The 12,324-nt window shown below is 57.4% G+C and overlaps 7 non-coding genes across 7 annotated transcripts; all 7 read left to right on the top strand.

Moving 5' to 3' along the window:
- Nucleotides 1-431: 431 nt before the first annotated feature.
- LOC143417827 (5S ribosomal RNA) lies at nt 432-550 on the top strand. The gene has a single exon (XR_013097974.1). It is a non-coding gene; the product is annotated as a 5S ribosomal RNA (ribosomal RNA).
- A 1,097-nt stretch (nt 551-1,647) lies between these two features.
- LOC143417871 (5S ribosomal RNA) lies at nt 1,648-1,766 on the top strand. Its single transcript, XR_013098019.1, has one exon. It is a non-coding gene; the product is annotated as a 5S ribosomal RNA (ribosomal RNA).
- Nucleotides 1,767-3,523: 1,757 nt separating this feature from the next.
- Nucleotides 3,524-3,642, top strand: LOC143417838 (5S ribosomal RNA). Its single transcript, XR_013097985.1, has one exon. It is a non-coding gene; the product is annotated as a 5S ribosomal RNA (ribosomal RNA).
- A 1,638-nt stretch (nt 3,643-5,280) lies between these two features.
- Nucleotides 5,281-5,399, top strand: LOC143417994 (5S ribosomal RNA). Its single transcript, XR_013098142.1, has one exon. It is a non-coding gene; the product is annotated as a 5S ribosomal RNA (ribosomal RNA).
- A 1,920-nt stretch (nt 5,400-7,319) lies between these two features.
- Nucleotides 7,320-7,438, top strand: LOC143417495 (5S ribosomal RNA). The gene has a single exon (XR_013097717.1). It is a non-coding gene; the product is annotated as a 5S ribosomal RNA (ribosomal RNA).
- A 2,233-nt stretch (nt 7,439-9,671) lies between these two features.
- LOC143417995 (5S ribosomal RNA) lies at nt 9,672-9,790 on the top strand. The gene has a single exon (XR_013098143.1). It is a non-coding gene; the product is annotated as a 5S ribosomal RNA (ribosomal RNA).
- A 1,764-nt stretch (nt 9,791-11,554) lies between these two features.
- LOC143417314 (5S ribosomal RNA) lies at nt 11,555-11,673 on the top strand. The gene has a single exon (XR_013097534.1). It is a non-coding gene; the product is annotated as a 5S ribosomal RNA (ribosomal RNA).
- Nucleotides 11,674-12,324: the final 651 nt, after the last annotated feature.

Genomic DNA, 12,324 nt, shown 5'->3' on the forward strand with positions numbered 1-12,324 from the left:
AGGGCCTGTGGCTGCTGGCTGAGGCCACTTACACCACACCAGGGCCTGTGGCTGCTGGCTGAGGCCACTTACACCACACCAGTGCCTGTGGCTTCTGGCTGAGGCGACTTACACCACACCAGGGCCTGTGGCTCTTGCTCAGGCCACTCACATCACACCAGGCCCTGCGCTTCTGGCCGAGGCCATCTTCACCAAACCAGGCCCTGTGCTGCTAGCTGTGGCCATGTACAACACACCAGGCCCTGTGCTGGTTCCTGAGGCCATCTTCAACAATCCAGGGCCTGTGCTGTTAGATAAATGCTAAACTGAGCCTTTGGGTTAGGGTATTATGCAAACATGCAGGTATGGTTAAAGGATTGTCTTCGTAACTTCAGGTACTTGCCACCTAATCAGTTGAATCCATAAATTGAGACATTGTGCTGGGGCCAGCAGCTTACGGCCATACCACCCTGAGCACGCCCGACCTCGTCTGATCTCGGAAGCTAAGCAGGGCTGGGCTTGGTTAGTACTTGGATGGGAGACTTCCTGGGAATACCTGGTGCTGTAAGCCTTTCATTTTCATGTCATTGAACCGCTTTTGATCCAGAGAAAGGGGTGTATTAAAAGACCAAAAGCAGCTGCCCATTAATGAGGGCACATTAACGACATTGCTTTTGGCTGTTTTCCAATGTCTTGTGCTGCTAGCTGATGCCACCTACACCACACCAGGGCCTGAGTGACCGGCTGGGGCCACTTACACCACATCAGGGCCTGTGGCTGCTGGCTGAGGCCACTTACACCACACCAGGGCCTGTGGCTGCTGGCTGAGGCCACTTACACCACACCAGGGCATTAGTTGCTATTGAGGCCAATTACACCACACCAGGGTCTGTGGCTCTTGCTCAGGCCACTTACACCACACCAGGGCCTGTGGCACTGGCTGAGGCCACTTACACCACACCAGGGCCTGTGGCTGCTGGCTGAGGCCACTTACACCACACCAGGGCCTGTGGCTGCTGGATGAGGCGACTTACACCACACCAAGGCCTGTGGCTGCTGGCTGAGGCCACTTACACCACACCAGGGCCTTAGTTGCTATTGAGGCCACTTACACCACACCAGGGCCTGTGGCTGCTGGCTGTGGCCATGTACACCACACCAGGGCCTGTGGCTGCTGGCTGAGGCCACATACACCACCCCAGGGCCTTAGTTGCTATTGAGGCCAATTACACCACACCAGGGCCTGTGGCACTGGCTGAGGCCACTTACACCACACCAGGGCCTGTGGCTGCTGGCTGAGGCCACTTACACCACACCAGGGCCTGTGGCTGCTGGCTGAGGACACTTACACCACACCAGGGCCTGTGGCTCTTGCTCAGGCCACTCATATCACACCAGACCCTGTGCTTCTGGCCGAGGCCATCTTCACCCAACCAGGCCCTGTGCTGCTAACTGTGGCCATGTACAACACACCAGGCCCTGTGCTGGTTCCTGAGGCCATCTTCAACAATCCAGGGCCTGTGCTGTTGGATAAATGCCAAACTGAGCCTTTGGGTTAGGGTATTATGCAAACATGCAGTTATGGTTATAGGATTGTCTTCGTAACTTCAGGTACTTGCCACCTAATCACTTGAATCCATAAATTGAGACATTGTGCTGGGGCCAGCAGCTTACGGCCATACCACCCTGAGGACGCCCGACCTCGTCTGATCTCGGAAGCTAAGCAGGGCTGGGCTTGGTTAGTACTTGGATGGGAGACTGCCTGGGAATACCTGGTGCTGTAAGCCTTTAATTTTCATGTCATTGAACTGCTTTTGATCCAGAGAAGGGGTGTATTAAAAGACCAAAAGCAGCTGCCCATTAATGAGGGCACATTAACGACACTGCTTTTGGCTGTTTTCCAATGTCTTGTGCTGCTAGCTGATGCCACCTACACCACACCAGGGCCTGAGTGACCGGCTGGGGCCACTTACACCACACCAGGGCCTGTGGCTCTGGCTGAGGCCACTTACACCACACCAGGGCTTGTGGCTGCTGGATGAGGCGACTTACACCACACCAGGGCCTTAGTTGCTATTGAGGCCAATTACACCACACCAGGGCCTGTGGCTGCTGGCTGAGGCCACTTACACCACACCAGGGCATTAGTTGCTATTGAGGCCACTTACACCACACCAGGGCCTGTGGCACTGGCTGAGGCCACTTACACCACACCAGGGCCTGTGGCTGCTGGCTGAGGCCACCTACACCACACCAGGGCATTAGTTGTTATTGAGGCCAATTACACCACACCAGGGTCTGTGACTCTTGCTCAGGCCACTTACACCACACCAGGGTCTGTGGCTCTTGCTCAGGCCACTTACACCACACCAGGGCCTGTGGCACTGGCTGAGGCCACTTACACCACACCAGGGCCTGTGGCTGCTGGCTGAGGCCACCTACACCACACCAGGGCATTAGTTGCTATTGAGGCCAATTACACCACACCAGGGTCTGTGACTCTTGCTCAGGCCACTTACACCACACCAGGGCCTGTGGCACTGGCTGAGGCCACCTACACCACACCAGGGCATTAGTTGCTATTGAGGCCAATTACACCACACCAGGGTCTGTGGCTCTTGCTCAGGCCACTTACACCACACCAGGGCCTGTGGCACTGGCTGAGGCCACTTACACCACAACAGGGCCTGTGGCTGCTGGCTGAGGCCACCTACACCACACCAGGGCATTAGTTGCTATTGAGGCCAATTACACCACACCAGGGTCTGTGACTCTTGCTCAGGCCACTTACACCACACCAGGGCCTGTGGCACTGGCTGAGGCCACTTACACCACACCAGGGCCTGTGGCTGCTGGCTGAGGCCACCTACAACACACCAGGGCATTAGTTGCTATTGAGGCCAATTACACCACACCAGGGTCTGTGGCTCTTGCTCAGGCCACTTACACCACACCAGGGCCTGTGGCACTGGCTGAGGCCACTTACACCACACCAGGGCCTGTGGCTCTGGCTGAGGCCACTTACACCACACCAGGGCCTGTGGCTGTTGGCTGAGGCCACTTACACCACACCAGGGCCTGTGGCTGCTGGCTGAGGCCACGTACACCACACCAGGGCCTGTGGCTGCTGGCTGAGGCCACTTACACCACACCAGGGCCTGTGGCTGCTGGCTGAGGCCACTTACACCACACCAGTGCCTGTGGCTTCTGGCTGAGGCGACTTACACCACACCAGGGCCTGTGGCTCTTGCTCAGGCCACTCACATCACACCAGGCCCTGCGCTTCTGGCCGAGGCCATCTTCACCAAACCAGGCCCTGTGCTGCTAGCTGTGGCCATGTACAACACACCAGGCCCTGTGCTGGTTCCTGAGGCCATCTTCAACAATCCAGGGCCTGTGCTGTTAGATAAATGCTAAACTGAGCCTTTGGGTTAGGGTATTATGCAAACATGCAGGTATGGTTAAAGGATTGTCTTCGTAACTTCAGGTACTTGCCACCTAATCAGTTGAATCCATAAATTGAGACATTGTGCTGGGGCCAGCAGCTTACGGCCATACCACCCTGAGCACGCCCGACCTCGTCTGATCTCGGAAGCTAAGCAGGGCTGGGCTTGGTTAGTACTTGGATGGGAGACTTCCTGGGAATACCTGGTGCTGTAAGCCTTTCATTTTCATGTCATTGAACCGCTTTTGATCCAGAGAAAGGGGTGTATTAAAAGACCAAAAGCAGCTGCCCATTAATGAGGGCACATTAACGACATTGCTTTTGGCTGTTTTCCAATGTCTTGTGCTGCTAGCTGATGCCACCTACACCACACCAGGGCCTGAGTGACCGGCTGGGGCCACTTACACCACACCAGGGCCTGTGGCTCTGGCTGAGGCCACTTACACCACACCAGGGCTTGTGGCTGCTGGATGAGGCGACTTACACCACACCAGGGCCTTAGTTGCTATTGAGGCCAATTACACCACACCAGGGCCTGTGGCTGCTGGCTGAGGCCACTTACACCACACCAGGGCATTAGTTGCTATTGAGGCCACTTACACCACACCAGGGCCTGTGGCACTGGCTGAGGCCACTTACACCACACCAGGGCCTGTGGCTGCTGGCTGAGGCCACCTACACCACACCAGGGCATTAGTTGTTATTGAGGCCAATTACACCACACCAGGGTCTGTGACTCTTGCTCAGGCCACTTACACCACACCAGGGTCTGTGGCTCTTGCTCAGGCCACTTACACCACACCAGGGCCTGTGGCACTGGCTGAGGCCACTTACACCACACCAGGGCCTGTGGCTGCTGGCTGAGGCCACCTACACCACACCAGGGCATTAGTTGCTATTGAGGCCAATTACACCACACCAGGGTCTGTGACTCTTGCTCAGGCCACTTACACCACACCAGGGCCTGTGGCACTGGCTGAGGCCACTTACACCACACCAGGGCCTGTGGCTGCTGGCTGAGGCCACCTACACCACACCAGGGCATTAGTTGCTATTGAGGCCAATTACACCACACCAGGGTCTGTGGCTCTTGCTCAGGCCACTTACACCACACCAGGGCCTGTGGCACTGGCTGAGGCCACTTACACCACACCAGGGCCTGTGGCTCTGGCTGAGGCCACTTACACCACACCAGGGCCTGTGGCTGCTGGCTGAGGCCACTTACACCACACCAAGGCCTGTGGCTGCTGGCTGAGGCCACTTACACCACACCAGGGCCTGTGGCTCCTGGCTGAGGTCACATACACCACACCACGGCCTTATTTGCTTCTGAGGCCACTTACACCACACCAGGGCCTGTGGCTGCTGGCTGAGGCCACATACACCACACCAGGGCCTTAGTTGCTATTGAGGCCAATTACACCACACCAGGGCCTGTGGTCTTGCTCAGGCCACTTACACCACACCAGGGCCTGTGGCTCTTGCTCAGGCCACTTACTCCACACCAGGGCCTGTGGCTCTTGCTCAGGCCACTTACACCACACCAGGGCCTGTGGCTCTTGCTCAGGCCACTCATATCACACCAGGCCCTGTGCTTCTGGCCGAGGCCATCTTCACCAAACCAGGCCCTGTGCTGCTAGCTGTGGCCATGTACAACACACCAGGCCCTGTTCTGGTTCCTGAGGCCATCTTCAACAATCCAGGGCCTGTGCTGTTGGATAAATGCTAAACTGAGCCTTTGGGTTAGGGTATTATGCAAACATGCAGGTATGGTTATAGGATTGTCTTCGTAACTTCAGGTACTTGCCACCTAATCAGTTGAATCCATAAATTGAGACATTGTGCTGCGGCCAGCAGCTTACGGCCATACCACCCTGAGCACGCCCGACCTCGTCTGATCTCGGAAGCTAAGCAGGGCTGGGCTTGGTTAGTACTTGGATGGGAGACTTCCTTGGAATACCTGGTGCTGTAAGCCTTTCATTTTCATGTCATTGAACTGCTTTTGATCCAGAGAAGGGGTGTATTAAAAGACCAAAAGCAGCTGCCCATTAATGAGGGCACATTAACGACATTGCTTTTGGCTCTTTTCCAATGTCTTGTGCTGCTAGCTGATGCCACCTACACCACACCAGGGCCTGAGTGACCGGCTGGGGCCACTTACACCACATCAGGGCCTGTGGCTCTGGCTGAGGCCACTTACACCACACCAGGGCCTGTGGCTGCTGGCTGAGGCCACTTACACCACACCAGGGCCTGTGGCTGCTGGCTGAGGCCACTTACACCACACCAGGGCCTGTGGCTGCTGGCTGAGGCCACTTACACCACACCAGGGCCTGTGGCTGCTGGCTGAGGCCACTTAAACCACACCAGGGCCTGTGGCTGCTGGCTGAGGCCACTTACACCACACAAGGGCCTGTGGCTGCTGGCTGAGGCCACTTACACCACACCAGGGCCTGTGGCTGCTGGCTGAGGCCACTTACACCACACAAGGGCCTGTGGCTGCTGGCTGAGGCCACCTACACCACACCAGGGCCTGTGGCTCTTGCTCAGGCCACTCATATCACACCAGACCCTGTGCTTCTGGCCAAGGCCATCTTCACCAAACCTGGCCCAGTGCTGCTTGCTGTGGCCATGTACAACACACCAGGCCCTGTGCTGCTGGCTGAGGCCACTTACACCACACCAGGGCCTTAGTTGCTATTGAGGCCACTTACACCACACCAGGGCCTTATTTGCTTCTGAGGCCACTTACACCACACCAGGGCCTGTGGCTGCTGGCTGAGGCCACCTACACCACACCAGGGCATTAGTTGCTATTGAGGCCAATTACACCACACCAGGGTCTGTGACTCTTGCTCAGGCCACTTACACCACACCAGGGCCTGTGGCACTGGCTGAGTCCACTTACACCACACCAGGGCCTGTGGCTGCTGGCTGAGGCCACTTACACCACACCAGGGCCTGTGGCTGCTGGCTGAGGGCACTTACACCACACCAGGGCCTGTGGCTTCTGGCTGAGGCCACTTACACCACACCAGGGCCTGTGGCTGCTGGCTCAGGCCACTTACACCACACCAGGGCCTGTGGCTGCTGGCTGAGGCCACTTACACCACACCAGGGCCTGTGGCTGCTGGCTGAGGCCACTTACACCACACCAGTGCCTGTGGCTGCTGGCTGAGGCCACTTACACCACACCAGGGCATTAGTTGCTATTGAGGCCCCTTACACCACACCAGGGTCTGTGGCTCTTGCTCAGGCCACTTACACCACACCAGGGCCTGTGGCACTGGCTGAGGCCACTTACACTACACCAGGGCCTGTGGCTCTGGCTGAGGCCACTTACACCACACCAGGGCCTGTGGCTGCTGGCTGAGGCCACTTACACCACACCAGGGCCTTAGTTGCTATTGAGGCCAATTACACCACACCAGGGCCTGTGGTCTTGCTCAGGCCACTTACACCACACCAGGGCCTGTGGCTCTTGCTCAGGCCACTTACTCCACACCAGGGCCTGTGGCTCTTGCTCAGGCCACTTACACCACACCAGGGCCTGTGGCTCTTGCTCAGGCCACTTACACCACACCAGGGCCTGTGGCTCTTGCTCAGGCCACTCATATCACACCAGGCCCTGTGCTTCTGGCCGAGGCCATCTTCACCAAACCAGGCCCTGTGCTGCTAGCTGTGGCCATGTACAACACACCAGGCCCTGTTCTGGTTCCTGAGGCCATCTTCAACAATCCAGGGCCTGTGCTGTTGGATAAATGCTAAACTGAGCCTTTGGGTTAGGGTATTATGCAAACATGCAGGTATGGTTATAGGATTGTCTTCGTAACTTCAGGTACTTGCCACCTAATCACTTGAATCCATAAATTGAGACATTGTGCTGGGGCCAGCAGCTTACGGCCATACCACCCTGAGCACGCCCGACCTCGTCTGATCTCGGAAGCTAAGCAGGGCTGGGCTTGGTTAGTACTTGGATGGGAGACTTCCTTGGAATACCTGGTCCTGTAAGCCTTTCATTTTCATGTCATTGAACCGCTTTTGATCCAGAGAAGGGGTGTATTAAAAGACCAAAAGCAGCTGCCCATTAATGAGGGCACATTAACGACATTGCTTTTGGCTGTTTTCCAATGTCTTGTGCTGCTAGCTGATGCCACCTACACCACACCAGGGCCTGAGTGACCGGCTGGGGCCACTTACACCACATCAGGGCCTGTGGCTCTGGCTGAGGCCACTTACACCACACCAGGGCCTGTGGCTGCTGGCTGAGGCCACTTACACCACACCAGGGCCTGTGGCTGCTGGCTGAGGCCACCTACACCACACCAGGGCCTTAGTTGCTATTGAGGCCAATTACACCACACCAGGGTCTGTAGCTCTTGCTCAGGCCACTTACACCACACCAGGGCCTGTGGCTGCTGGCTGAGGCCACTTACACCACACCAGGGCCTGTGGCTGCTGGCTGAGGCCACCTACACCACACCAGGGCCTTAGTTGCTATTGAGGCCAATTACACCACACCAGGGTCTGTGGCTCTTGCTCAGGCCACTTACACCACACCAGGGCCTGTGGCTGCTGGCTGAGGCCACCTACACCACACCAGGGCATTAGTTGCTATTGAGGCCAATTACACCACACCAGGGTCTGTGGCTCTTGCTCAGGCCACTTACACCACACCAGGGCCTGTGGCACTGGCTGAGGCCACTTACACCACACCAGGGCCTGTGGCTGCTGGCTGAAGCCACTTACACCACACCAGGGCCTGTGGCTGCTGGCTGAGGCCACTTACACCACACCAGGGCCTGTGGCTGCTGGCTGAGGCCACTTACACCACACCAGTGCCTGTGGCTTCTGGCTGAGGCCACTTACACCACACCAGGGCCTGTGGCTGCTGGCTGAGGCCACCTACACCACACCAGGGCCTTAGTTGCTATTGAGGCCAATTACACCACACCAGGGTCTGTGGCTCTTGCTCAGGCCACTTACACCACACCAGGGCCTGTGGCTGCTGGCTGAGGCCACCTACACCACACCAGGGCATTAGTTGCTATTGAGGCCAATTACACCACACCAGGGTCTGTGGCTCTTGCTCAGGCCACTTACACCACACCAGGGCCTGAGTGACCGACTGGGGCCACTTACACCACATCAGGGCCTGTGGCTCTGGCTGAGGCCACTTACACCACACCAGGGCCTGTGGCTGCTGGCTGAGGCCACTTACACCACACCAGGGCCTTAGTTGCTATTGAGGCCAATTACACCACACCAGGGCCTGTGGCTGCTGGCTGAGGCCACTTACACCACACCAGGGCATTAGTTGCTATTGAGGCCACTTACACCACACCAGGGCCTGTGGCACTGGCTGAGGCCACTTACACCACACCAGGGCCTGTGGCTGCTGGCTGAGGCCACCTACACCACACCAGGGCATTAGTTGCTATTGAGGCCAATTACACCACACCAGGGTCTGTGACTCTTGCTCAGGCCACTTACACCACACCAGGGCCTGTGGCACTGGCTGAGGCCACTTACACCACACCAGGGCCTGTGGCTGCTGGCTGAGGCCACCTACACCACACCAGGGCATTAGTTGCTATTGAGGCCAATTACACCACACCAGGGTCTGTGGCTCTTGCTCAGGCCACTTACACCACACCAGGGCCTGTGGCACTGGCTGAGGCCACTTACACCACACCAGGGCCTGTGGCTGTTGGCTGAGGCCACTTACACCACACCAGGGCCTGTGGCTGTTGGCTGAGGCCACTTACACCACACCAGGGCCTGTGGCTGCTGGCTGAGGCCACGTACACCACACCAGGGCCTGTGGCTGCTGGCTGAGGCCACTTACACCACACCAGGGCCTGTGGCTGCTGGCTGAGGCCACTTACACCACACCAGTGCCTGTGGCTTCTGGCTGAGGCGACTTACACCACACCAGGGCCTGTGGCTCTTGCTCAGGCCACTCACATCACACCAGGCCCTGCGCTTCTGGCCGAGGCCATCTTCACCAAACCAGGCCCTGTGCTGCTAGCTGTGGCCATGTACAACACACCAGGCCCTGTTCTGGTTCCTGAGGCCATCTTCAACAATCCAGGGCCTGTGCTGTTGGATAAATGCTAAACTGAGCCTTTGGGTTAGGGTATTATGCAAACATGCAGGTATGGTTATAGGATTGTCTTCGTAACTTCAGGTACTTGCCACCTAATCACTTGAATCCATAAATTGAGACATTGTGCTGGGGCCAGCAGCTTACGGCCATACCACCCTGAGCACGCCCGACCTCGTCTGATCTCGGAAGCTAAGCAGGGCTGGGCTTGGTTAGTACTTGGATGGGAGACTTCCTTGGAATACCTGGTGCTGTAAGCCTTTCATTTTCATGTCATTGAACCGCTTTTGATCCAGAGAAGGGGTGTATTAAAAGACCAAAAGCAGCTGCCCATTAATGAGGGCACATTAACGACATTGCTTTTGGCTCTTTTCCAATGTCTTGTGCTGCTAGCTGATGCCACCTACACCACACCAGGGCCTGAGTGACCGGCTGGGGCCACTTACACCACATCAGGGCCTGTGGCTCTGGCTGAGGCCACTTACACCACACCAGGGCCTGTGGCTGCTGGCTGAGGCCACTTACACCACACCAGGGCCTGTGGCTGCTGGCTGAGGCCACCTACACCACACCAGGGCCTTAGTTGCTATTGAGGCCAATTACACCACACCAGGGTCTGTAGCTCTTGCTCAGGCCACTTACACCACACCAGGGCCTGTGGCTGCTGGCTGAGGCCACTTACACCACACCAGGGCCTGTGGCTGCTGGCTGAGGCCACCTACACCACACCAGGGCATTAGTTGCTATTGAGGCCAATTACACCACACCAGGGTCTGTGGCTCTTGCTCAGGCCACTTACACCACACCAGGGCCTGTGGCACTGGCTGAGGCCACTTACACCACACCAGGGCCTGTGGCTGCTGGCTGAGGCCACTTACACCACACCAGGGCCTGTGGCTGCTGGCTGAGGCCACTTACACCACACCAGGGCCTGTGGCTGCTGGCTGAGGCCACTTACACCACACCAGTGCCTGTGGCTTCTGGCTGAGGCCACTTACACCACACCAGGGCCTGTGGCTGCTGGCTGAGGCCACCTACACCACACCAGGGCATTAGTTGTTATTGAGGCCAATTACACCACACCAGGGTCTGTGACTCTTGCTCAGGCCACTTACACCACACCAGGGTCTGTGGCTCTTGCTCAGGCCACTTACACCACACCAGGGCCTGTGGCACTGGCTGAGGCCACTTACACCACACCAGGGCCTGTGGCTGCTGGCTGAGGCCACCTACACCACACCAGGGCATTAGTTGCTATTGAGGCCAATTACACCACACCAGGGTCTGTGACTCTTGCTCAGGCCACTTACACCACACCAGGGCCTGTGGCTGCTGGCTGAGGCCACCTACACCACACCAGGGCATTAGTTGCTATTGAGGCCAATTACACCACACCAGGGTCTGTGGCTCTTGCTCAGGCCACTTACACCACACCAGGGCCTGTGGCACTGGCTGAGGCCACTTACACCACACCAGGGCCTGTGGCTCTGGCTGAGGCCACTTACACCACACCAGGGCCTGTGGCTGCTGGCTGAGGCCACTTACACCACACCAGGGCCTGTGGCTGCTGGCTGAGGCCACTTACACCACACCAGGGCCTGTGGCTGCTGGCTGAGGCCACTTACACCACACCAGGGCCTGTGGCTGCTGGCTGAGGCCACTTACACCACACCAGTGCCTGTGGCTTCTGGCTGAGGCGACTTACACCACACCAGGGCCTGTGGCTCTTGCTCAGGCCACTCACATCACACCAGGCCCTGCGCTTCTGGCCGAGGCCATCTTCACCAAACCAGGCCCTGTGCTGCTAGCTGTGGCCATGTACAACACACCAGGCCCTGTGCTGGTTCCTGAGGCCATCTTCAACAATCCAGGGCCTGTGCTGTTAGATAAATGCTAAACTGAGCCTTTGGGTTAGGGTATTATGCAAACATGCAGGTATGGTTAAAGGATTGTCTTCGTAACTTCAGGTACTTGCCACCTAATCACTTGAATCCATAAATTGAGACATTGTGCTGGGGCCAGCAGCTTACGGCCATACCACCCTGAGCACGCCCGACCTCGTCTGATATCGGAAGCTAAGCAGGGCTGGGCTTGGTTAGTACTTGGATGGGAGACTACCTGGGAATACCTGGTGCTGTAAGCCTTTCATTTTCATGTCATTGAACCGCTTTTGATCCAGAGAAGGGGTGTATTAAAAGACCAAAAGCAGCTGCCCATTAATGAGGGCACATTAACGACATTGCTTTTGGCTGTTTTCCAATGTCTTGTGCTGCTAGCTGATGCCACCTACACCACACCAGGGCCTGAGTGACCGGCTGGGGCCACTTACACCACATCAGGGCCTGTGGCTGCTGGCTGAGGCCACTTACACCACACCAGGGCCTGTGGCTGCTGGCTGAGGCCACTTACACCACACCAGGGCCTGTGGCACTGGCTGAGGCCACTTACACCACACCAGGGCCTGTGGCTGCTGGCTGAGGCCACTTACACCACACCAGGGCCTGTGGCTGCTGGCTGAGGCCACTTACACCACACCAGGGCCTGTGGCTGCTGGCTGAGGCCACTTACACCACACCAGGGCCTTAGTTGCTATTGAGGCCACTTACACCACACCAGGGCCTGTGGCTGCTGGCTGTGGCCATGTACACCACACCAGGGCCTGTGGCTGCTGGCTGAGGCCACATACACCACCCCAGGGCCTTAGTTGCTATTGAGGCCAATTACACCACACCAGGGCCTGTGGCACTGGCTGAGGCCACTTACACCACACCAGGGCCTGTGGCTGCTGGCTGAG

This window comes from Maylandia zebra, linkage group LG3 (genome assembly GCF_041146795.1).
Source record: "Maylandia zebra isolate NMK-2024a linkage group LG3, Mzebra_GT3a, whole genome shotgun sequence".
Lineage (NCBI taxonomy): Eukaryota > Metazoa > Chordata > Actinopteri > Cichliformes > Cichlidae > Maylandia > Maylandia zebra.